This window comes from Cryptomeria japonica, chromosome 3 (genome assembly GCF_030272615.1).
Source record: "Cryptomeria japonica chromosome 3, Sugi_1.0, whole genome shotgun sequence".
Classification (NCBI taxonomy): Eukaryota; Viridiplantae; Streptophyta; class Pinopsida; order Cupressales; family Cupressaceae; genus Cryptomeria; species Cryptomeria japonica.
The window spans coordinates 367,985,975-368,012,801 of NC_081407.1; the positions used below are offsets into that span (position 1 = coordinate 367,985,975).

The 26,827-nt window shown below is 32.4% G+C and overlaps 3 non-coding genes across 3 annotated transcripts; 1 reads left to right on the top strand and 2 right to left on the bottom strand.

Moving 5' to 3' along the window:
• Nucleotides 1-6,242: 6,242 nt before the first annotated feature.
• Nucleotides 6,243-6,315, bottom strand: TRNAF-GAA (transfer RNA phenylalanine (anticodon GAA)). The gene has a single exon. It is a non-coding gene; the product is annotated as a tRNA-Phe (tRNA).
• A 161-nt stretch (nucleotides 6,316-6,476) lies between these two features.
• Nucleotides 6,477-6,596, top strand: LOC131053983 (U5 spliceosomal RNA). Its single transcript, XR_009107853.2, has one exon. It is a non-coding gene; the product is annotated as a U5 spliceosomal RNA (small nuclear RNA).
• Nucleotides 6,597-16,895: 10,299 nt separating this feature from the next.
• TRNAF-GAA (transfer RNA phenylalanine (anticodon GAA)) lies at nucleotides 16,896-16,968 on the bottom strand. Its single transcript has one exon. It is a non-coding gene; the product is annotated as a tRNA-Phe (tRNA).
• Nucleotides 16,969-26,827: the final 9,859 nt, after the last annotated feature.

The window sequence follows — 26,827 nt, forward strand, 5'->3', positions numbered from 1 at the left end:
GACTCTCTACAAACTTAGAACCTCCAATTACAAGTCTTTATTATTTTCTTACACCATGCCTTCTCTTCCTACAATTTTCCTCGCATTTTCTTTTTGGACCTTAGGTCTTCACTAGAAATGAGAACTTTACTTTTTCTGTTACTTGACATATTTTAGACTTTCATCCTTTTAGACCGCAAGTCCTAACATGAACCTAGAAAATTGAGTTTTACTTCTACTTCATTCTCCACTCCCAACCTCCACAATACCCTTTCAAACTTTAGACTCTGCTTGGAACCTCGAACATTAGGTTTCAAGTCCTCTATCTACCCTAAAGCTCAATATTAGCCAACCTTTTGAGTTTTTGAATCATTTTTATGTCACACTCCCTAAACTTGGCCAGCATATTTCTAAGTTCCAATTCTAGCTAGACCCTTGTCAATTATGTGTAAGGTTCTTGGTTTCTACTAGAACTCAAACCCCAATAATATAACATTCATTTTTTTAAGCTTTTGGTTCCTCCTTGAAGATGAAACCCACCAGGCACCAAGTTTTCTAAAATTTTACACAAAGGCTCACCCAACTACTAGCATTCATTACATCTACTCTCTACCTTTTTGTAGACACAATTAATATCCAAAATTGTAACAATTGAAAGAAGAATGTCTCCCCCTACTTTTTGAGTAAATATGGACATGGTTCAATCATATTTTGAGTCCAAATGTTAACAAATATGATACATGGAGATATGGGCATCCCTACAGTTGTTGAGGCCACAAGTTTCTTGGATTTTATCACAAGGCTACATTTTTTGCACTTTGGTATGACCTATAGTGGAGTATAAATACTATTTTCATTGTTAGAAATATTAAGAAAGTTAGATTGTAAAGGAACTACGAACAAGACACTCTCAAATAGCTAGGGTTTCAACTCTAGCAAAAAGAAAAGATTTATTTTGTATTTTGATGATCTAGGTTAACCCCAAATATGTAATGACCTTATTGTAATATCTAAATAATTATTTTTAAGTTTGTAATTAAAATTGTTTGTCTCCATTGGTAATGTGCTCATTTTTTGATGTATGCAAGGGATCCAAGTTTTTATATTAATATTCACTATTTTGATTCTTCCAAATGGGCAAGAGTCTTTTATTTCATACATTTTGATTCACTCGGTTCTTGAAATAGAGTAGCATAGCCTAGTTTATTCATATAGTAAATGTGAGTTAATAATTTACACATGTTTATAGATGCATAAAGAATGACATCTTCAAGTCACGACACTTATTTAGTATTTGATCCTATGATTGCATCAAGAAAGAAAATCCCCTAAGTATGTATGTATAATACTCATTAGATTGATATCATATTGGAGGGGCATTGTTAAAAAAGTAGAGGGAGATGAATACATTAGTTGGATGGAGATGCATTTTTATACACTATCAACAACATATATCACACGTTGGAGATACAAAAACATGTAATGGTGGTTGGAGAATCATCAGTAGTCAAGTAGTATTGGTTGATCTTGATGGTTTTATGTCAGGATGGCCACATATTTTCAGTGTTTTAATATGAGAATATCCTCAAAAATAACTTAGGATCTCATAGGGAATACATAATCCTTAGAAATATAGGATGTACTAGCACTCACCATTTAGAATTTGGGATATAGATAAACACTCATTTATCACCCATGCATTTATTGATCACGATGAGGTAGACCAGTTAGTTATAATAATAGTTGAGTATGACACATGGTCATATATACATACAAATATTATTTGTAGAGGATGTTTCCTCCACATTATATCCATTTGCTATAGATAGAGGAAAGTATATAGGAGGAGTGATAAATGAGCCATGATGAGGCCACATAGGTAGATGGAGGAAAGGTGTCATTGGACATAACTCAATTATAGTAGATAGGTTGAGATGAAAATGATGATCCATGCATGCAATAGACATTATTTAAATAATGTTTCCTCACATTATAAATGGTGAGGTAACTTTTTATAATTATCCTGACATATCAATCACATGTGATATTTAAATATTGTAAATGGATGCATTGATTTGATTGCCTTAGACATAGATCATTTTATAAATGGTTTTTTCATGACATTAGCAAAGTGGATAATCAAATATTGTCTGATCTTGTTATCCAAGTGATCTAGTTGTTGTGTTGGCCAAGGAGGTCACATCACAACTTATAAACCTACTAGGATCAATATTAAAGACACAATAATATTATTTTTATAAATTAGCTACCCAAATAATTGATACTAGAAAGGGGTATTTAGCATATGCAAGGGACAAATTGAAGAGAAAGAGAAGGAAATTCAAACCGTCAAAAATTTACTTTCTTGGTTTGAAGCTAGGGAATGTAGCATTGAAGAAACATCTTAATTTCCTCCTAGGTTTAATACATGAAGGTAATTGTATGAACCAATTATCTTGGGACTCTAATTGCACTCCATATACTTTTTTAATTGTAATAATTTTAACTGCTTTTGGACCATTGCATGTATTCATTTAATTTTTGATTCATTGATTTTATTTTGATTGTCTTATATAATTATTTAAAATTTGTTAAATAATATTTTAATTAATTTCCTTTATGATTGTTATATTAAATGTGGATAAATGACTGTAATCCCTATTGTAGGAGTCAATTTGTATTCAATGCACAAGGTACAAATTTATGTTATTTTTATTGGCTTCCAATCATATGAGCTATGTATATGTGTTTACTTCCTTAAGAAGTAGATTACTTAATTGTGTTCTAATTGATATTTTAGAGTGCTTGGATAATTATCTTAAGAACATTTAATTTCTATGTGATGATTTAAATCTCTTCTATTCTAAGAGCTTGCTTAATTGTTGGTTGTCTCTAGTGGATAACTAGTATTGTAACGAACATGATTTAACCCTAAGTAGAAATAATAATATCCTTGATGTACGAAAGAACCTTGTTAAGTTAATATAGTCATATATGGGTTGCACAATATCTTCATAGTCATAAATTAGTTACATGCAAGTATTTAAGTAAAAGTAAATATCAAGACACGACACAATTGCTAAACCTAGTCTTTATTTTAGCTTTTGAATAAGTATTTAAATGATAAATAACACTGAGTATAATTTTGATAGATAATAAATTTTATGGGGACATTGATTGCAAGAGTAAATAAAATGTTAACATGTTTTGATTTGAATATTAAAAAATGTGTTATTTAATGTGAATAGCATGATTTATAAAAAATATTATAGATTATTATTTTTTCTAAAATAATCATAAATTCACATTAATTTAAGAAATTGCATTTCATAGATGTTTGTTATTTAAGGCGGGTCATAACGATAAGTTGAACACAATCCAAATGCCAACACTCATATAGGATCTAGGAACTTGTTACCTAAGGTAGATGTGTGAAAATTTGATGGATAAGATCCATTGACTTGTCACTATCAACATGCAACCTTGATCTTGCAAGAAGATTTGGATCTCTCATGTGAAATAGATCTATACTTGTCTCTCTTCTTGTCCTTCTTATGTATTTCTCTTTTGGTATACCATATATAACTAGGAAAACCTGGATGATTTGAAAATTTTTCCTTGATCTCATCTTAAATTAATGATGCAATTATGTCATCAGTCTTGAGCTTATAAGTAGTGCTACCAATGGTCATCACCAAGTGACCTCGGAACCTATAAAAGAACACAATGAATTCGCAATTACAATCCTCCTTTATCTTTTCTCTAAATAGAATACAATTGGGTCTTTGATCATATTGAACACATTCATGTGTTTGACTATAGTATAACCATCTTCTATGTTGATGGTATACAACAAATTTCCTAGGAAAAGCTTATTGAACATGGATTCAACCTAATAAATCTTTCCCAGCTTCTTCTAAAGAGAATTTTTTGAGGCCTCTTCGTGTTCCATAAGTAACACTAAATCTATCAAACATAGTCTAATGAGACCCTTTTCTTTATATCCAATATGTCTCATTATTCTTGTTTTATTGAAACATGTTTAAAACAAAATTTTGTAGCTAATAGATCTATATCTACAAGTATATCATCCATCTTAAGCTTCCACATGTCAAGAATTGTGCTCATGAATCTATCCATTTGTATTGTTGGTGTGCTTGTCAATTATCTTAAAATAAAATATCCTTCTAAGCAAGATCCCACTCAATCCAATGTGATAAGGCTTTGGTTCCAAATGACAAAAAAAAACAATGATACATGACAATGCTTCCTATAAAAGCATTTAACATAAGAATGAACAAAAAAAATTAACTTTACAATATAAGAAATAATATACAAAATATTATATTGTAACACAAATGGTTATGTAGGGAAAACCATTTTGGGAGAAAATAGCACACTCTAAAGAATGAAATGATTATATTATCAAGAATAAAAGTTACAATACAATCTCAAGGACATGTTCTTATATGATATCACTAACATCAAAAACTAAAGTAAATTTTAAAACTAAGCAATACCTACAAAATAACGAAATAATTGAAAGTCATACTTCATCTCTAAGTGGCAATAAATAGGAATATACCAAACCATGAAAAAGAGTGGTTTTACAAAACATGGGATAAAAAAATACTCATATATTAATGACTAATTTGATCATGGTCTCGCAAGATATTTTTAGAAGGCACTCATACAAATTTCATAACATGTCATATGTAATTCCTCAATTTGGTTACCCATTTTAGCTTATTCAACTCATTCAAGGATGAACCTTGAAATGAGTGTATAACTCTATTAATTTGATGATTTTTTACCTAAGTTTTGGATGGTTTTTCAAGAACATATTAAACTTACTATAGTACAAACTTGAGGTTAATTAGATTGTGTTTAGAGTTATTATTAAAGTAGGGTTCCATCAAAATCACTCTCAGGATACAAATTACTAAAGTTTATTAAAAAAAGAGTTGAACAAGGGCACACCAATCAACCTAGAATTATAATCTGAAGGTATTTGAATTCATTTAAAATAAGATATTGAAATTTTAAGGTTTTTTCATAAATTCACCATGTATTGCAAATTAAGATATTTTTTAGATTTGTTTATATTTCTAGAAAGAATGGAACAAAAAAATAGAGGCATGATCTTTGAAATTTGAATTTATGGGGTTAAGCAAATTCTAAAATCAAGCAAAAAATAGATTTACGCAATCAAGCCTAATCATGGTTGGACCCCAACTAGAGTTAGGAAAAGTAATTCCTACAATCTAGAAAGAGCCCAAATAAGGAGGACACATACTTGTATTTAGATCAAGTGGGGCTTTAGTTACAACTCCCTTTTCATGTGATGCTAAATGATCTAGTTGGAAGAAAGTATGCACACTATGCAAATTGAGTTAAAAGGAGAAATGACTAGCATTAGGTCGATAATGAATGGATGATGGGATAGGGAAAGGAAAATTACATAGTAGTCAATCTAGAGGTTACCATTCTCATAACCAAATGAAAAATTATAAAACCCTTTCAATCAAGGTGGATCACTAAGATAAGTCAATCATGATTCAAATGCTAAAGCTCATATAGGATCTAAGAACTTGCTACCTAAGGTAGATATGTGAAAATTTGATGGATAGGATGTATGTTACTCTGAGTTTGCAAAATGAGGATGGCAGGGGATGGGGCTACGCGTCTCTGGGACGGTGATTTTTTTTGCCAAATTTGGGGACGACAAAAGAGATGACTATATAAAAATAGGGAAAACTAATATATATGGATAAATTTAAAATATTCATCTGAAAACATGGATAAAACATGGACATATGCATTATAGAACCTTAACATATAAGGACTAATAGAAATTACCCTGAGTTCGCAAAACGAGTATGGCAGGGGATGGGGCTACACGTCTCCGGGACGGTGATTTTTTTTGCCAAATTTGGGGACGATAAAAGGGACGACTATATAAAAATGGGAAAAACTAATATATATATATAAATTTAAAATATTCATCTGAAAACATAGATAAAACATTGACATATACATTATAGAATCTTAACATATAAGGACTAAGAGAACTTTTATATCAAATTTGTGTTAAATTGAGAATCAAAAAAAAAATTGTTTATAAAATTCATTGTCAAAATTCACTATCATGAAAATTATCCAAAAATAATTCCCTTACAGAAAAAAAACAAAAACAAATGATGTACAGAAAAGAAAAAAATGATGCAAAGAAACCAATAAAATTGGAAGCAAACAAGTTTGAATGCGGTGAGCGTGGATCGAACACGCGACCTTCAGATCTTCAGTCTGACGCTCTCCCAACTGAGCTATCCCCGCATGGATGGAAGTTGGGACAGTAAGGATTAGATCTTGCATTCACAAATGGTTGTTTCAGTTTGTGAGCTATTTATTTGTCCCACATTTGTTTCGTGGAGTAAATTTAGCAAGGTGAACGGAGATGCTATATAAAATCCAGTGTGTTGCAATTAAATCTTACGGAGCTGCGTGGTCAAAACAGAGCGAACTATTCTTTCGCCTTTTACTAAAGAATACCGTGTTTTGGCCACTTAAACCGGCATGCGCCTATTTTTGGAGGTTTTCCTCTACTCAAGAGGGAGGTCCACAACACCAAAACTAAAACAATTACATTCTTAGGATATCTAACATATGAATAGAAATTCAGATTCACCAAAATTTAGTGAATTCAACATTTTATCATAAAGCATTCATGGTGTAGATGTATGTTGATGATCGACATAGTTAAATGGATATTTTTGTTTGGGCTGTTTCAACAACAATCACATTAAGATGCATGTCTCCTAAGTGTATATGTACGTACTAATGGGCAAATGAGTAAGTAGCGTTAGAGGATGAGATTGGTTGGTTGGAGATGAATTTTTTAGATTAACATATATTACACAACATCAATATAAAGATATTAAATGATAGTTAAAGTATCACCATTAGTTGATGATTGGCTTCTCAATGACGTTATGCGAGGATGGTCATATATTTCAAGTGTTTTTAATATGAGTATGTCATCAAATAATTCAAGAGCTTGTAGGGCGTTTTCCTAGATCTTTAGATATATAAGAGGTACCAACAATCATCATTCAAGTTTGTGGACATAGAGAGACCACCATTTACCGTTCTAGTATTTTTTCATGATAACTAGTAGACCAACTAATTATATTTGTAGTGAGGGTTGACGCATGGATCATAGATGTGCATATCATTATGTTCATTAGATATTAGCAAGGCAGGGGTGTAGGAATGATAGATGAGCCATCATAAATAGTTGGTGGTGATGAGGCCATGGAGGTAGATGGAGGAGAGATGCCATTGGAAGTAACTTGATTATATCAGATCGATGGGGATTAGAGTGATGATCCATGTAAGCAATATATGATATTTAAATTGTGTTCACAATATAATTGATAAGATGTGTCATGATAAATGTTCTAACATATGGATTGGTGTGATATGTATAGACTATAGATGAATCAATTGGTTCGATTTTCTTGAGAATAGATTGTTTGATATGTGGTATTCCCATAATTTTAATAGAGTGGTTCATCATTGAGATCATGTACATATCGGTTTGCTTTTCTTCTAATATTTGAGAAATATAGTTTTTCTACAAGGTTATCACACAACTTGTGAACCTCTTATGGGTAATATGAGGGCATAAAAAAGTATTTTTTTATAGATTGAGTACTCAAACCCTTGGTATTGGTAGGGATATTTAGCATATGCAATGGAGGAATTTAAGAGCACGAGAAGGAAATTGAAACCACAAAAAAACAAGTTTCTTAGTTCAAAGCTATGGAATGTACCATTGTAGCCTCATTCCAATTTCCTCCTAGATAACACATGAGGGTAAGTGTGAGGCACAACCATCTCGCGACTCTAGTTGCACTCCCCATACTTTTTAATTGTGATAGCCATTTTAGTTCTATCATTGCATGTAATCTTTTCTTTTAGGTTGATGGATTTTACTTTGATCATCTTCTAATATTAGATTATCTTATATGGTTATTTAAGTTCTAAAATAATTATTTAATATTTTCATCTATAATTGTTATATTAAATTTGGATAAATAAATATAATACTTACTTTAGGAATCAATATGTATTCAATGCATAACGTAGAGATTTATGTTATGATTATGACCTTCTAACATTATGAGTTATGTCTATGTGGTTATCATGCTTGAGAAAGAGATTGTCTTATTGTGTTCTAATTAATTTTGAAAATTAATTATATAGCACAATTACATTTAATTCTCATATATCTTTGCATTACCATTGCATTCTTTAAGCTTGCTTAATTCATAGTTGTCTCTTGGTAAGTAAATTTAGTTATATTAAGATTGGATTGGATATTGATAGTCACAAATTGCTCACATGTAATTGTTTAAGTGAAAGTGAATATTAAGCTAAAACCATTACTAGCTTTAGAATAAGTATTTAAATGATAGATAGACTTGTGTTTGATTTTAATAGATTATAAATGTTGTGGGGACACCAATTCAAATGGTAGATGGATTGTTGATATGTTTTGATTTAAACATTGAAATTATGGTCATTTAATGTGAATAATGATTTACAAAAATGCTATAGATTATTATTTATTGTATATGAGTAAATATTGTGAATTTAATCTTCTTGAGATTTAATTTTGATATTGATATTTGTAACGAGTCATAATTACAAGGCATGTGATTAATCTTAATTATTAAGGAGAATAGTGTAAATTTTAATACGATTATTGAACTATGTATAATTTGAATGTAATTGATATACACATTGAGTGTGTGGGTATATTTATAAGATGAACAATTAGAGGACAAGAGATCAATTAAGGACCCTAGTTACCCTTCCCTCTTCACCTCATACGGTAAGGGGGACTTGAGTGTTATACTTTTTGTATTTTAAATTAAGCATATTCATTTGTGACAATATGTTTAAAGTATAAAGTTTTGTTTATTTAGGGAACTTAGGTTTGCACGTGAATTTTAAAAGGGGTAAAAATGCATAATTTTTTGGTAGTTTTGGATGAAAATAGTCCATATAGGCAAGTGCCTATGTTGTAGGTATTTTTTGATTTATATTTTTAGTTTTATGTGATTTTAGTTGTCATCCAACCTCTTGAGAAGAACATGCCATTAAGATAAATGTAAGAGGTTAGGTGTGCAATTTATCAATTCAACCTCCTTCTCTTAAGGATATTTTTGAAATTGGAGTTTTGAGTACATATTGCTCCACCATATTTTTCTTATGGGGGTGCACATGGGAAGGCATGCCTTGGATTTGTTTTTGTGTAAGAGGTTGTTTTATGTGCAACAGGGATTCCATATGTCTTCATCCCATTGGATGAGGATGGGTGACATGAAATCACATATAAACCATCCTCTTTAGCCTTTGGGGATCAATTTAGGTTCATTCTTAACCTTACAAAATAAAGAGGGTAATAGTGTGAGAAAAGAGTTATCTAGTGTTTTTGGCTTGTATGTATTTGGAAGAATCCGGAATGCTTCTTAGTGAAGAAAATCTAATTGTTAAAAAGCAAAGAAAATACGTCAAGCAAGGAAAGAAAATCTTCCTCAACATTAGAGCTACCTTGCAATGGAAGATTTATCTTTTAATTTTTTTGTGCTTATTTTATCTCTCTTATAACTTTGTGAGAATTAAAATAATATATATTATAGTTGTGAATTCTTGAATGTGTTAGAATGTGATTTTGTGCACTTGTTCTCTTTTGTGCATTCTTGAATATTTGTGATCATGAGTGCTCTCATCTTGTGAGTAGGAGTTTTGAACTCACTTTGTGCTTCTTGGTGTAAATTACTTGTTGATGTTTGTAACTATTCACTTAAAATTATGATTATATGTGTACACTTGGTTCATAGTATGGCTCAATGAAACCATATTGGTAGGGTGGAAAGCACTATTTATCCATTAGAGTTGTTCTCATAGTCAACTTAGATCTTGGAACCCTTCATTTCACTTGGGGCATATTTGGAAGAATGTATGAATGTTTAAGAGATTATCGCACCTCCTCTTAGAAAGAAATTAAGCTTAAACATAAATCCATTTACCTTTTTAGAGGACAATTCTATACTTGTTAGTTAAAAGTCAATTTGTATGAATATGTCATTATCATCATGCATGTTCCTCTAAATTTAATAAATTTAAAATTATTATATTTTTAGATTCATAAATTTTAGTTCAATTGTAGGCAATGTTTAATTAAAGAAAATGCACATACACTTTCAAACCGAGATAATCCATGTAGAATTTTTTGTTAAAAATTAACTTAAATAGTTATACAAGAATAAAATACATTCATATATTCAAATTCAACTTTACGGTATTGGTATTTAGATGTGTATACACACACACACACACACACACACACACACACACACACACACACACACACACACACACACACACACACACACACACTCAAATAGCTCTATGGCTATTAATACTCTACGAAGTGGATATAAAATTGAAATATGAGTTTAATTACAAAAACAATATAAAATTATTTTCTTATAATTTTTATTGCAAATAAGTGTGGTCAACCATTTTTTCTATTAGGAGATATGCCTACACAAATGGACATGGTCCCTTGTGGGAGTTGTGTCAAACATAGGGGGTGCCAGTATTTCCTTTATCCCCTTATGTATGATATCCCATAAAAAAATATTGGCCCCCTTAAATTTTGCATTACTCTCTACCATTAGCTTCCAATCCTTTCCATTTACAATAAGTTTTGCAAGGCACCAAAAATTCGTACCAAATATTGGAAGAAATTATTTTATTTTATTTTATGGATAGAGCAACAGAAGTTAGCCAATAAATTTTGGTAAAGAGAGAAGTTGCGTTATTTCATTTCAAAATTATCCAAGTCACCATTTTATTCTGATTTTTAATGTAATTTTTTCATTAACTGAGCTTGCAAATGCATATGGCATCTAAACATTCAACACATATACTAAAGAGAAAGGATTGTAGGATAAATATTTTGGAAGTGGGTGACATGATATATGAGCAAATAATGAATAATATGCATGTGGAGTTCATAGTGAAAATAATATCAAATGTTAAAGAAATGATTATATGCAAAGAATACCTATTTAGACTGAAATTATTATGCGACACACATGAAGTGCACTAAGAGTTAGATATGTTAAGGTTTACTGGTAGTTGATGGATTGATGTGACTGGAGTGCATGCATTGAAGTTCTTCACTGAGTGTGTAGTAATGCCACATGGCCCAAAAATGGAAAGGACATCAAAACCAACTACGTGCACAGTATTGAAAAAATGTCTTGTATTATGCAACAAAAAGTTGAAACGACTACATGTTGGGTCATGCCTTCTTATGCTACTTGTTATTGACTAAACTAACAACTAAACTAAATGCAACAATTGCTATGTGTGTACAAAATCAAATCTTGACTGAAAATAGATGCTACAAGTCTTAAGTGTTTGTGATGTCGTGTGCTCCTTAGTACCCCTAAAAAATGAATGTTGGTGATATTTGTGCAATGTGTGAATGCGAGAGAAAAGAAAAACTTTTTATTGTGATGGAATGGTTGTAGGTGAACTAGTTGGATAATCTATAGTAGGTGTATGGATTGAGGGTGATGCATATGGTAAAGGGTGGTGTCATTAGATGGACTGGATGAGATGGGTGGTGAGATGAATTCTTATTGAACGTGAAGTAAAATATCATGTTTATTATGGGGCTTTTTCTATAACTTAAGTTGATGCCCATTCACCATCATGGACAAATGGAATGGGTCAATTGTGATTTGAGTTGAACAACTCCAATTGGAAATAATCGTTGAATATCGTAGGGACATAACCACCATGTTTGAAGTTTCCCTTTTTAGTACTTATATGTGGTCCCAAATAACAATACCCAATCACCTTCCTTGAATTCTTTTGTCTTGATAAATTGGTCATGTCATTTGCTTCTTTATTTGTATGATTTTAGTATGTTAAACCAACCCGATCCTCATTTAATCCAATGCATTTAACCGGTGTAGATTATCTTGTTGTGCTTGACTGAGTTCCATCTCCAATTATACTGTTGTATAGAGTGTCTTGTACTCAAATTCGACTGACTATACTACCTTTGTTCCATAAACTAGTTCATAGGTTGTTTTCCATGTTGTCATTTTAGTGTTGTAAATTTTAACCCCTTATAATTTCACACTCCTCTTTTGGGCCCATCGTTTAGTGTTCCTTCTATGTCATTTCAAGCTCATTTGGGGTTCTATCCTATTGTGTAGATAATGTAAAAAAAAAAACTTTTTTTATAAACAAAGCTTCATTTCGAGCTCTTGTTTAAAAGTTATGTGACAATCAATTTGTTGTAAAATGACCTATTTTTTAATTATATTTGCACTAAAATAAAATAAAAAATTCCTAAGATGAGATCAAACCAATATGTTCAACCGCTCATTGGAATCACCATGGAAAATGATTTCCAGTGATTATACATTTGTCAAATTTCACCTCCATGGATGACAATTATGACAAAATGAAAATTTGCCCCCTTTATATGCATTAAATAAACTAACTTCCATAATTAAATAGTGGTTTTTAGGTAATAATTGTGAATTTAATATCAATTATTACCTTTTAAAATGTTATATTTGTTACTAGCCCTAATAATTCTCCAAGTTGTGACATTAAAAACAAATACAATAATCAAACCATAAAATGTCGTCATATGTTGAGTCACTTATGGGGAAGAGGCCAGTTATTTCTGCAAATTAACGTAGTGTTGGTTGCGTTGAGATCCCAATGAGCCACGTGGGGCTTGGTAGACCAAGTCTTTAACGCCTATGGTGAGCCAAACAAGAAAGTTTTGATGCAAGTTGCTTTCTCAAGGTGAATGAAACTAAACTGGTTGCATGGAGGATTTGTACAAATCCTGGTACTATTATGCCTCTTTATTTTCCACACGCTATCTTATCTTTCATGCAACAACAACCAAACACCTTTTTAATCAAATGCAACTCCAGTTGTTTGAGGATCTAATGATGAGCCACGTGCCACCAATATAAAAGTCGACTTAGGATGTTGTGCAAGCAATATTTTTCACAAAGATCATGTAATATGAGGTTGAGAATGGCTATAGAGAAGTCACTAGAGCCAAGAGTACGATGAAAATGATTCAGATCAAGCAACTTGGTGTAATTGCAGCTGACTTCGTTACCACAACACTATGAATAAATTGGCCCTTTTGCTACATAGCAAATAAATTGAGGCAATACGCTGCTTTGTAGGCAAAACAAAATATGTGCTAGAATTTTGATGCAAGACACCCTCATATTTTGCTTGCAATAAAATTTGCAAACATAAAATACTTCCTACAATGATAACACCCATGCACAAAGATTTAAAAAATCATGCATGAGTAAATATAAATGTCTATAAACATGTTCACTTAACCTTCACTTTGGTATGCAATATGAATGCATGCATGGAAGAGGTGTATGGTTTATAGATAGCATGCTTCTAGTTTAATTTTTATGGCAAAAAAAAAAATAGCCATCAGTATATGCATGCAATTGGGTCAATATTTGTATAAATTAACTCACAAATTTATTGAGCTAACAATCAGCTGCAAAATATCTCTACGAGGAATTCTCGACTAGGTTAGGTGTGGGACTAGGAAGGGTTTTGCTAGCATGACTCTAATACCATGTTGAAATTTTGCCAAAATTAGAAAGAAAAGACCAAACCACAAACTATTAGCACATAATAAGCCAAATGAATAATATCAAAGAGTTGAATACAATATCCAAAGTGCCTTGCATATATAGGCAAGAGTGTGAGGGTGAGAAGGTAGGGAACAACTATTGACTACCCATACAAAGGTATGATACTTGTGAGTAAAGTGACATGTGCCCATGCAAATGGCAAGCCAAGATACAATAGGTGTTTCCAAAATGGAGTACACATGTCTCAACTAGATGAAGTGAGAGAAAAGACTAAAATACCTAAGTAAACTTAAGATTGTGTGTGAATAGGTCTATACTAGTAAATGTGATATCCTAACTATGTAGATAAAGAAACTATTTACACTAGCGTGTGGTACCAACCATGCCACTAGGCTATGTATGAATGCTCTATTTAACATTTTCAATTTTTTAGTGGTAGTACCTGATGGAATCTAACTTCGATAGTAGGGTATTTATACCTCAACATTTTTCAATTAAGAAATTGTCAGTGTTATGTAATGGGAACCACTTGCCAATTTATCATGTGGCGTGTTCTTAAATTTCTAGGAAGTTCATATTTTCCTTGCGTACTATTGAGTTTGACCCTTGGTATTATTAGTCTAATCTTTTTCCTAAGAATTGCTCTTGATCTTCTACTCAACCTTGGCTTCAAATTTTTAGGTGAATATGAATACTTTTCTAAGAGTGGAGATCTTTAGGAAATACATATTTGATTATCCTATATTTTAGAATGAGATTTTTCAAATTCTCTTCAATTCGCACCTTGGAAGTAAGTGTGTAGAAGGCACTTTTGTATTCTTTCACAAATTGGCCTTCTATTTGGGGTCATTGTGCAAACTTGATGTGTTGATCCTTATAATTCTTGACTATGTTGTAGGCGTCTTTAAAAAATTCAATGAAACCATTTCATATGCCCAAAGATTGCAACACAATTTCATTCTTGTAAGAGTCATAGTATTTTTATCATAATTATTTGATTGATACTGAATCTTTATGAAGGGTGAAGGTAATCTTTTCTCTGTTAGATTATTAATTTACCATGAAGTATGAGTAGAGGATCTATTAAGCAAGTTATCTAGATAGTTTGCATCTTTTTTAAAAATCTAAATTAGGAATGTACGAAATTTAGATTGACTTATACCTTGTCTTTGTTGGGTACGATTGTCGTTGCACCAAAAGGTCGACTTGTCAATGCCCACTACAACCACCAAACACATAGAATCCACGGGATTCGGTTAAGCCATGTTGCAAACCCATCGCTTGTGTTGCATAGAGACCAAGGGCACACACCTTGCAATAATTCCCCCCCATCTCAAGCGAGGTTTGAACCCACGACCCAACTCTGATACCATTTGTTGGGTATGGTTGCCATTGCACCAAAAGGTCAACCTATCAATGCCCGCTACAACCACTGGACACATAGAATTCACAGGAGGTGGTTAAGCCATGTCGCAAGCCCATCGCTTGTGTTGCACAGAGACCAAGGGTGAACACCTTGCAACAGTCTTATGTGGAATCATTGAAGGGTTTGGAGGAGGTAGAACATTGTAGAGGATGTTGCATGTACTCAAGAAGTTATAAAAAGTGATCAATGATGCTTGCTCTATTACATGCATATTACTATTTTAAATCTTCTCCTTATTTGTGTAATACATCTTCTATCTTTTTTTAGTATATCCATATTCAATATCTTTAAATATATATCCACCATCTTGGATTGCTAGAAAAGATGGTGTACAAAAGTATCACAAATATAAAGTCCTAACTTCATATAGTTTGACCTTGAACAAATGGGCATAGAAATTAAGACACAATATGGATACCTTGATATCACTTGACATGATACATAATGTATATACCTTTTATTTGGGGTTGGGGATAGTACACATTAGGCAGAAACACTTAATGAAATATAAGTGAGGCAAAAACACAAATATGAATGACAAAAGATGACAATAACATTAAAGTGTCAAGGGTGAGAGAGAGATAAGTTACTTTGAAACAAGTTAGCCACTTTAATGAGAAACATAATGCAATCTTTTATAACTAAGCTAACATTGTTATAACTCCTCTTGAATATAACTAAGTTAGACTGGTTATTGGTTTCTTACCAATGAGTCCCCTACCAATAAAAGATTGGTAATATACACTATAACATATGGGGAGGGTGAAGGAGTGGTTGAAAACTTCATACATTGTAATGTAAAGTTTTATGAGAAAATTTGAAAGCTTCTAAAAATCTTCTATGTGGTTGATAGTGTGGTGTGAGTCACATTTTATATATGTTACATTTCATGCATTACACAAAAAAACTGATTGATATTGATGATTTCTCCAAATATAACTTTTATAAGAGTAAGTGTATTTTATAAGGTTTGCGATAAATTTGAACCATACTTTATAATCTATAATATGACTCACACTTTATAAAGATCTCCAATATTATTAAAACCATTGACTTATTTATACTGAATGCCATGCCCATATTTAAAATAGCACATAAATTTAAATTGACCAGAAGAGATAGATAAACATATTTCTCCCCCAAACCTCTATTCACTTCAACCTAGAAAACAATCTAATGAGACCCTTTACTTTTATATCCCATATGTCTTATTATTCATGTTTTATTGAAACATGTTTAGATCTAAATTTTATAGCTAACAAATCTCTATCTACAAATACATCATCCATCTTAAACGTACACATATCAAGATTTATCCATTTGTATATGTCATTTATCTTAAAAATAAATCTCCCTCAATGTGATAAGACTTAAGACTTTGGTTCCACATGAAAGGAAGAAACAATGATAGATGAAAATGGTTCCTATAAAAGCATCTAACATAATAATGCACCCAAAAAAAAACATAATAATGCACAAAAAAAACCTCAAACTTTACAATGCAAGAAAAAATACACCCATAAGATAGGTAAGCATATTTCTTCCCGTAAACTACTTAGTGCATACAGAACGCACTATTACCATAATCTTGTGTGATCATTATTCATCACCTGCAATTTACTGTTTTTAATCTCATAATGTTGTAACGCTCATCGGTGAAGAGTAAAAACATACCATTCTATTTTTAAGAGCTTACTTTTGGGTATACAAAGGCTGAAACCAAGGGCAAGCGTATTGAATGCGGTGAGCGTGGATCGAACACGCGACCTTCAGATCTTCAGTCTGACGCTCTCCCAACTGAGCTATCCCCGCATGGATGGAAACCTACGAAGTGAGAAATTATGGTTCTATTTAGAAATGGCTGTTTCAGTTTTATTAGTCCCACAAACATTCATCAAAACACAATGGAGTATTTTTATTAGATATTGGGGTTGGAAATGTCACAGTAGACATGCGTGCAAAATATGGAGAATAGTACCAAAACCCACGAATCGTTTGACAAAATGCATTGACAAATCTTCATCTATTGGTTATAACTCACAAACTATGTGACAAAATGTCTCAAAAACTTTTGGCTGATAACAGGTAAAGCACAAAAAAATTGTAAGCAACACTTCAATATCATCAAGCATCTCAAGGTTGATTTTCTAGTGACAATTGTACTTTATATTAACACCGTAGATAGAAAATCAAGTAGAAATACTATAGATTTAGCATGCATGATATGTGATGAACAACATAGTTTGCATAAAAAATATTACGTAATCTTAGCAAACCAAACAAATTTTTAAGATGGGGATGAAACAAAATTGATCATTTATGATATATTAAAATAGTTAAAATGAGGAGGTTCAAATCTTTAGATTCATTCACCATAAATAATGGAGGCTTAGGAGGTCCTAAAGTGATCAACCAAAATGAAAGTAAAAATTGCCAAATCACAAATGGTTTTACTTCCAATGCTATGATTGAATAGAAATAAGATTAGGGTGGGGAAATGCTTCTCATAAGTTACTTGACATTATGCTTTCTCTTCTACATCTGCATCTGCCTCTACCATGTGGTTCCTACCACAAAATATTTGAGCTTTCTCAAGCCTTGAAATCTACATCCAACTTAGTAAAATAGTAGGAAACATTTAAATTTGAGCTCAAAAACCCCACATTATCTTGCCTTGTGAAAGGATGAAATCTCTCAACAATCTACACCTGTCAATAGAGACCGATAACCATCTACGTTAATCTATGAGCATGTTTCACACTCAAATATTCACAATCTAAATTAGCAATAGTTTAAACATTTTTCTAATTTGTAAGGAATAAAAGTTTTAATCATGGGTTAGAGTCGAAGCTCTCTACTATAGTTCCATGATAGGAACTAATAACATGCAAAATAATTTGACATGACTTTTCTCTCTTCTCTATTATCGAAGCCCTATACATACAAACAATTGTTTGTTTATATATATATATATATATATATATATATATATATATATATATATATATATATATATATATATATATATATATATATATATATATATATATATATATATATCACAATAAGATATAAGATTATGACAAAGAATACAAAGAACTAAAATATGATGAACAAAATATTTTGCATAAAATTATTACATAACCCTAGCAAATTGAAATTGTTTTTAAAATGAGATGAAATAAAATTTGGTTATTTCTGATATATGAAAATAGTTAAAAAGAGGTGGTTTAGATCTTTAGATTTGGGCACCATAGAATTACAACAACAATCATAATCAAATGGTGACATGGCTACTTTTGAAATGAAATGATGTAGCTTACCAATCCAACTTCTCTCTTTACCAAAATTGATTAGCTAACTTTTGTTGATCTATCGAGAAATAAATCAAATAAAATCAAAATGTTCTTTCAATCTTTGGTAGGAAAATTAATGCCTTGCAAAACTTGTTGTAAATGGAAAGGATTAAAAGCTAAAGGAGAGTAATGCAAAATTTAAGGGGGCCAATATTTTTTTAAGGGGCACCATACATAAGGGGAAAAAGGAAATGTTGACACCCCTATGGCTGACACAACTCCCACAAGGGACTATGTCCATTTGTGTAGGTATACCCCTGATAGATAGAATGGTTTGTTGGGAAATAAATTGGTTCAATACAAAGATTGTGAAGATATTCTCTATCCAATAAAATAATCAAATTATGAGATAAAAGACTTAAATTTACTGTGTATAAGCTTGCCCTCTCTTCTTGGAGGTTAGTCTAATCAGTCTATATGAGATAAAAGTTATTTTTCCTTTGTTTAGCTGAAATTAATTTGAATGTTATATCTAGGGTGAATGACATAGAGTTGACATAAAATAGTAGGAACAACAAGTTATAGACATAGAATGCAGACACAAAGCTAAATCTGAGTAGAAGAAATAACGAAGCACCTGTAACAACAAGTTTGACCTTAAAGTGCGAGACTATATGAAAGTTAGTGAATTGATCTCTAATGTTAGATGCAGGCATACAAGAATATTTTAGAATCAGGATCTCGCTCAAAATCTGTTCCTAGAAGATGGTCAGTTTTTTTTGGGACCGTGTGGCAATTAGCTACATAGTCCTCTATTTTTTTTCTCTACAAAAGTCAAAACTGATTGTCACCATCTCCTTTGTCAGAATATTCATTCGTGGCTCTTGGATCTATCACTTGCACACAAAAAGAAGGAAAGTGGTGTTATTGATGGGGGTTTACCTTAAGTCAAACTTTGGGTTTGGAATTAACCCTTGAATTGTAATTGAAATATTGAAGTAAATGTTGAATGATATACCTCAAATCTATTGCAATTGATAATTGATGATGATGAAATTCTCTTTAGATGTGATCACATATGCCAATGAATTAACATGACTTGACATAACATGAACATGAATGACCTAACCAAACACACATGCTTGTATGAAGATTTATGTAGATTTGTTGCTCCATGATGCTTGAAGGATATGGTGGGATGAAATATTGCCTTGAATTCTTGAGGATTCTTGATGATGAATTGTGCTAGCAATTATTAGTCTTATAGTTCTAGGTGGAAATGAATAGCGAGAATTCTCTTATATAGGGTTTCCAAGGTAATTTATCAATTAGGCAAACTTCTCTTTACCAAAATTGATTAGCTAAATTTTGTTGATCTTGTTACTACTTATCAAGTTGCCATTAGTTTTATATTCAAAGTCATACTATACATTCTAGTCAGTTAGCACTACCGAATCATGCAGTCGCTATATACATAGAGAAGTCGGTATGCACAATCTAGTCGATTACAGAAGAAAGCAGTTACAGAACACAATATACACCGAGTTGTCTACCGAATATCTTTTTGAGACTACCGAGCAGTAAAAATGACACACCGAGTGAAACGTGTTACCAGATACATTGAACCTGGACATGTATATGAAAACCTGTTACAAGATCGAGGCACATCTAACCGTTATTACATCGGAAATTGCACCAGAAGATTGTGTATGATGACAAGGACAATCTAACCAATGAAATATTTTGTATAGTTATTCATTTGATAAATCTTGTTTGTAAGATCGAAGCAATGAATTGGATCATCGTTTTAAGAGATCTATTTATACAACATGAGTTAAGAGCAAGGTGTGTGCATGTATGAATAAAGGAAGACTGTTACAGAGACACATAGGTCACCGAGAAGGTTTTCAGAGAACAGTCGAAGAACAGAGTAAACAGAAGTGTTTACTGAGTTACTATATGGGTTACCGAGGTATGCTATAAGCAAGGTAATCTTATTCTGAGCACATAGAATCTTCTATAACATTTCAGATGTAAAGTTGCAGATATTTGTAATAATTTTATTGTAATATTGTGAAGATTGAAAGAGAAATCTTTAACAGGGTAAAAGACTCTAACCAAGTATATAAATTGTAAAGCCTCTAACCAGGTGCAACATTCATAATAAATGTTGTAAAATCCTTTAGCAAGGTAGATCTAACAGATCTTGTTACTCCTAACAGGGTAAGCTATCAGAAATAGCTAAATGTAGCTCTAACTGAGCATTCTTTATTATTGCAGTAGTGAAGTTGTGGGTGCCATCCCCACCGCAGTTTTTCTCTCTAACCAAGAGTTTCTGCGTGACCAAAATATATGTGTTATGGAGTATATCATGTATGATTGTTATCTATTTGTTTTAACTTTATTTTATGTTACTGCACTATTTTGTTTATGCATAACAGTAAGGTTATTATTGAAGAAATTTTTTGGAGTACTGATTCACCCCTCCCCTCTCAGTACATTAGCTTTCCATATTGGGCCTAACAATTGGTATCAGAGCTTGAATCTTGGAAAAGGGTTTAACTACCTAAAGAGAAAGATCTTATCAATGGAAGGCTATAAACAATCTCAGAGGATTGTATATCTACAAGAAGAGCTAGATCATGCAAATCAAGTGATTGCAGACATGCAAAGGCAAATGCAAAAATCTCTGAAAGTAAGAAGAAGATTATCTGATGACTTGCAGGATTCTCAAGAGTTAGTGGAACAAATTGAAACATCATCTGAGAACAGTATATCTGAAGAGACTGAAGAAATGATTGGAGTATTGAAAGAAAAGAACAAAGCATTGGCTGACCAACTAAAAGCAATGAAAAGAGAACATGAACATTTCAGTACACAGATGACTGAAAATCTAGATACATTGAGGATAGCAGAGGATAAAGCAAGAGATCTACAAAGAGAGAAACAACAAATTGAAGTCTTAGTATCTGATAAGAATGATGAAATCATAAGGTTAACTGGGATTCAACAAAATATGACAGATCAACTAGGTTATGCACATCATGAAGCAATTATGAAGAATGATGAGAATCAAGCATTGAAACTTGAAGTACAAGGTTGACTGATGAACTTGAAACAGAGAACAAATCCAAAGAAACATTGAAGAAGAGTTATGAAGCATCAAAGATGTTGGATGAGCAACTGAATACAAGAAGACCCAACAAAGATGCAGGACTCGGTTACAAAGGAAAATACTCTACCGAGAAAGAAATTCATACTACCGAGAGAGGAGAATCATCAAAGCAAGCTAGAAACAGGAATAAAATCAAAAGGAAGAAGCCTATTTGCTACTACTGTGGAAATCAAGGTCATACTGCCAACACATGCCAGATTAGAAAAGGTAAGCAACTGAATATCACTAAGTCAAATGATTATTGTTACAATTGCAATAAATATGGTCACACATCTAATCAATGTAGGACAAAGTCTATTAACAACTATTAGGAGGCAAAATTCAAAGGGTTTTGTAAAAACCGCAATAGATATGGACATAGTACCGAGAAGTGCTGGCTTAAGCAAAAGAACCACATGTGGTCTGCACACCGAGCAAACACTAGTGGTTACCGAACTCACACAGATCCTTACCGACAATATGCAGCAGTACCATGGGATTACAATACAAAGATATGGTGTGAATGTTGTGGAAGATAAGGACATATAAGTGCCAACTATTTTATAAGGTTTGGAATGAACAACCAAAGATCATGGAGAAATCCTAGTATGGCATGTTTTCATTGTCACAAAGTTGGACATTTAGCTGGAGATTGCAGAGATCAACCTAGAGGAGACACTGAAGAGATAAAAGAAAAATTCAAGATGATTTGGAAAAAGAAGGAAATCATGTCAGATGAAGAAAGCACATTACCTACCGAGTTAGGTGCACCTATTACAAATTAATCAGAAAAGGTATGAAGGGATTGCATTCTCCAAAGGTTAAAATCATAACAGTTCCTATTCTATTATGTACTAAATTCAAAATCTGCATAGTTAAGATGCATTAGTAAGTTTGAAATTCTATCAAAAGTACTTTATAGGAAACCTGTCAAGTCGGTGAATACAGGAAGCCTGTCAAGTCGGTAAACAAGGAAATTTGTTTACTCAGTTAAAACGAAAAAAAGGGAGTAAATCAGTTAAAGGTAAATCGAGTGCATTTAATGTTTTGACCTAACTCGCACGGAGCCCGATAAGGTATTTTGTGTACTTAAAGGTATTTTCGCGGTCATTTTCATTCACCAAGTTTTCAAAAGAGCAGAGCAGAGAAAATCAAGGCGATCAAAAATTCATTCAAAGCGAATCCAAGGTATTTACATCAAATCTCATCACTGTTAAGATGGTTTTCTGATCTTGTCAAATTGCTATTATCTACCGAGTGTGAAGCATTTGTCGTTTGTAAACCGTCAAACCCTAAGGATAGTTTGCTAAGTTTTATCTGGAATTTACAAATGGCAACCAAGATCCAAGATCCTGTAGTTGTCAAGAATGTGGAGAAGCCCTCACTGAAATACACTTTGACTCCTAAAGTTGCCTCTGAACCGGATGACAAAACTGCCTTTTGACTCATCCCGGATCAAGTCTTGTTAGTCGAAGATGTTAGATTCTTCATCAAATGTCGTGTTGAAGAACTCGGTCATGTTGAGATTAGTGACAAATATGATGAGCTATGTACCAATGGAAAAATGGATAGCAAGTTTGAGCATATCAAAATCAAGGGATTAACTGAAGCCCTAGCCTATCCTCGTGTGGTCAAACCCCAGTGGGTTAAGTTTGTTTTAAACAGAGTTCATGATGATTTTATGTGGCTAGAGGAGCAACCATTCAAAATCACTAAGGAAATCATTCATGTGATCACTAGGTATCCTATCTATGATCATGCATGAGCATAGAAAATGATATCACAGAAGGAGTTAATCAGTTTAACTGGAGTAGAATTTGATTACCGAGGACTGAAACTGAATAATGTCACTGATGCAGAACTTAAATTTGCTTGGGGATATATGTCACTGAATCTGATTAACTTGAAGGAGTTAACAGTGTTGGGGATATGTGTGATCATTAGAGATTATGTTGAGTTGTATTTGGGTCCTACCATGGCTTGTGAGGATCCACATTGAGTAGATTCACTTAGAAGATACATGTTTTCAGGCCAACTGGATAAGGGTTACATGTTTCATCTACACATTAACTTGTTGACTTGGGAGGATGTTTGTCAATGTGTATGGTATTTGGGATTGCATTTGGATGATTTACTAAGATTTTTTAGGTTCTCTCTATCTCCCAAATAGGATGACTTTCACCATAATTATGTTTTGTGGCCAACTTAGAGGGACCATCTCTTGTCTCCTATTCTAGTAGACCTAATTGATTTTTTTAGGTTTTGCAGATGGTATAAATAGAAGATCATTTCGTTTGCAATTAGTGTGGAGTTGTGTGGATCAGAGTGGAATCTGGAAGATGCAAATATGAATTAGAAAGAACATGTGATGAAATTATTGAAGATGAATTGTCAAATGGTTGCTTGAGCCAGTGAGTCAAGACAATCTACATTTTAGGGAGACTGTTGGATGTAGTGATGTTGAAGGCTTATTCATTGTAACTCATATTTTATTGTATCCTTCTCAAAGATAGTGAGTCTTCTCAACAAGTCATGTGTATCTTGCCCTAGGGTAGTGAACTTCAGTTTGCAAGTCCTTCTAGAGCAGTGAGCTTCCTTGTGTAGTGAGCCTGAAAACAAACATTGTTATACTTGTTGATATAGTGCGAGTTCTCTCACTATGGGTTTTTCTCATCGTGGTTTTTCTATGAAAATTTGGTGTTCTCTTGTGAATGTGTGTTCATTGTTTATCTTTCATTACTACTAATCATATTAGAGTTTAAATTTGAATTGAGTTGTACTATAAAGTTATAAGATTTCTTCAAGATGGATTCACCCCCCTCCCCTTTTCAATCTTGAATTGTGTTCAATATTCCTTGCCACTAAGGGTCACATTACAAATATTATCCCATATTCAGCACAACATACTTAAATTTATTGAGATCATTACTTACCCATATTCTTACCACACATATAGTTTAAGCCATTTACATGATGTATTATTTTATAATTATTGCATTATATATGTAGACATGTTTATATTACATATAATTTTGATTTATCATTTCCCCCCTTTCTTGTAATTTCTTGTATCCAATAGGTATAATCCATTATAGTCTAGCATATCTTATAGATAAAACTCTCGTGTTTATATTTTTTAGATATATATTATAAGTGCTTATAGAGACTTGTATTTGGTTCCATTTCATAATATGTACATAGAAGATAAATCTACATGATGTCACCTTGTACCCGGTCTATTACATTTAATACAAGGGTTTGATGAAATCTTTTGATATATAAATTTTTTATTTTCATTTACCATTGTAATTGTAATATAGTTTGAGATGCATAATCATTCTATGATTCACATATAGGTCAATGTGAGGGGAAAATATAATGGTGAAATTCACATATTTATGTATTTTTTTTAATCTTTGGATCCACTTTGGGGAGAATGATTGTATATAAAGATGAATTTATAAATGAATATTTGTACAATTTATATCCCTTTAATTATTCCAACTGCCTGTCCATAGACATATGTCTATGCATAGACTACTTAACCCATTCATATATGTACACACTATTGCCCTACATGCTTGTAATTGTTTCTTACATCATCTATGTATTCACATATTTCCATAAACATGTTATCCAATTTGTTTTACCCCCTTTCATGTTCCAAGGAAAGTTCAAGGTCACACAAATGATCGTGTGGTTGCACAAATGATCTCACTATATATGTTAATCCTTCTTGAATGTAGGTTTTTTTAATCAAATTTATATAACTATTGCCAAAAAAATTCCCTCCAAGCAATGGCTAAACACAAGTTCACATAATATATTATTTTCATATTAAGGTATTAAATGAATTTATTTTAAAAATCAAATAATTTATGTACCATTTGTACCTACAATACTTCATTCGGTACACTAAAAGGGATATAGTCCTACATGAACATCCAAGGAGCATAAACATGAATAAATTTATTTATTTTTAATTATTTATATACATTTATATAGGTTGACCTTGGAAAATATGTCTTGTATAAAGATGACATTCCTAACAAATATTTATAAATTCCACAAATCTTTTAGATATGAAAAATAAAAATAGAATTTAAGGTGAATCAAAAGTAGTGGAGAACAGAAGTCTATAGACCTCATACGTATAGGATAGCTCTACATTCATGGACTTGTCCTTAACCTTGTTACCCCTGATTTTAAACTTCCATTTTGACCTTATCAAAATGCCAACTCCAATTTTCCCCTTTATCAATTTACACAATTATCGGCCAAGTCGCATGTTTTCGGGTCTGGCCATCATAGTTCTAAAGTTTTGAAAAACTGTCGACTTTTTGAGAATTTAAGATAAACTGGCATTGTTGATCATTAAATAAAATTGAGGTCTATAGTCGGGGTATTTCTGAAACATGACACTGGTTCTAGATTACTAAAATTTGTCAACCGGTCGACTATCTTGTTCCTTTGCGTCGTTTATCTTGGTTTGGTTATGAAATCTGCTTGTCACGTGGCCACATTAAATGTATTTCACCAACCAAGTTGACATCATCTAGCTTGGTGATTCTTTGATTCTCGTTCAAAAGGATTAAGAGATTTTGCAGTCACTTGGCTACATGAAATTTTTCATTTTCGAGACTTAATCTACTCAAAGATATGGGAGGTACATCTCCTTATGACACAATAGGTGGCTAAAGCATGCAAAGTTGCTAACCTAATTTTTTAAGGAGGGTGATATTATTTTTCACACCCAAAATTTAATGAGCCGATGGTCCTGTACATAATTAAAAGGTGATTTTTTTTTTAATTCATTCTTTCTTTAGGGATTAGCTAGAAAAATGGCAGGTTGGCAGGCTGGTGTGTTTATTTGGGAAGTGAAAATTTTAGAATTTCATTTATTTCTATTTCAAAATCTTTCAAGACAACATTCGATATGGGTTATTCCCCCGCCTTAAAACAATGTGGTGCTTCTTCATGAAGATCAACTTCCCATAGCCCAACATGATTTGCAATGGATCCAAAGAGAGTAGGAAGACATTGTTGCTCAATTGAATAGGGTTGCATCCAAAGAGAAAAAGCCAATTATGTTGAATAAAGAAAAATTACTTCCTTTTTGGAGCAAGCAAAAAGACAAGCCGAAGTTCACAATCAACTTCTGTAGATGGGAATTGTTGCAGTCAGAGTTTTCGCACCTGAGGCAAATTAAGCTAGTGCTTGG